Genomic DNA, 883 nt, shown 5'->3' with positions numbered 1-883 from the left:
CTTCTACCCCCTCCCTTCACATCTATCTCCCTTTCACCAGCCCTCCATCTAATAACTTATATATGAAGCTTTCCATGGCTTCTGTGATTTCAAACACATCAGCTGATGGTAGTTCCTTATGTTGGGATCAGTAAACAACCTAAATAAAAAAAAAAAAAGAGAGAGGTGACTGACAGTGCCTGAAGCCACCATCTGCTGGAGGAGGCGAATGCCCCTGGGGTCTTGGTCAGCCATCTAGAAGTTTTGATCCTGATTCTAGGCCAGTGCTCATGCAGCTCGGAGCCCGGGGCCCAGAAAGCCCATAGCGGCTCCATGGCCACTGCACCAACCCACGTGTTCGCCTCGCCACACTCAGCATTTCTCAAGGTGACTAAATTGAAGAAGAAATTCAAGCTTCACGTTTTAATACTAGGGGGTTCTGTAGGCAAAACACTGAATGATGTAGGAAGCATCAAAAGAAAAGGGAAGCAATACAGTCACTGTACCAAAAAGAACTAGTGGATATCCACTCATTTCAAGAGGTGGCATATGATCAAGAACCAATGGTAATAAAGAAAGAGTTTAAGTTGTACAGAAATCCCTGGCAGAAAGTAAGGTTCCAGAAATTGATGGAATAACAATTGAGGCATTTTAACAAAAAGACGCAGTCCTATACATGCAAGCTCATCTCTGCCAAGAAATGTGGAAGACAACTAGCTGCCTGGTCAAGAATTGGAAAGAGATCTATTTTTGTTCTCACTATAAAACAAAATGTGCTCCAAGGGAATAAATAAATAATCAAACAATTTAAATCACACTCAAGTAAAAGCTTTCTGAAGATTATTAAAAGATAACTGGAAAGTACCTGAGCAAGGAACTGCCAGAAATTCAAACTGGATTTATA

At 41.4% G+C, this 883-nt stretch overlaps 1 pseudogene; it reads right to left on the bottom strand.

Annotated features, from left to right (window-relative positions):
• Nucleotides 1-234, bottom strand: part of LOC102863629 — a 5,838-nt pseudogene extending 5,604 nt beyond the window's left edge.
• Between the last annotated feature and the right edge of the window lie 649 nt (nucleotides 235-883).

This window comes from Elephantulus edwardii, unplaced genomic scaffold (genome assembly GCF_000299155.1).
Source record: "Elephantulus edwardii isolate Elephantulus edwardi_28Jun2011 unplaced genomic scaffold, EleEdw1.0 scaffold00307, whole genome shotgun sequence".
In the NCBI taxonomy this organism is placed as follows: Eukaryota; Metazoa; Chordata; class Mammalia; order Macroscelidea; family Macroscelididae; genus Elephantulus; species Elephantulus edwardii.
The sequence above is the reverse complement of the archived record's forward strand: the minus strand, read 5'-3'. Positions and strand labels throughout refer to the sequence as shown.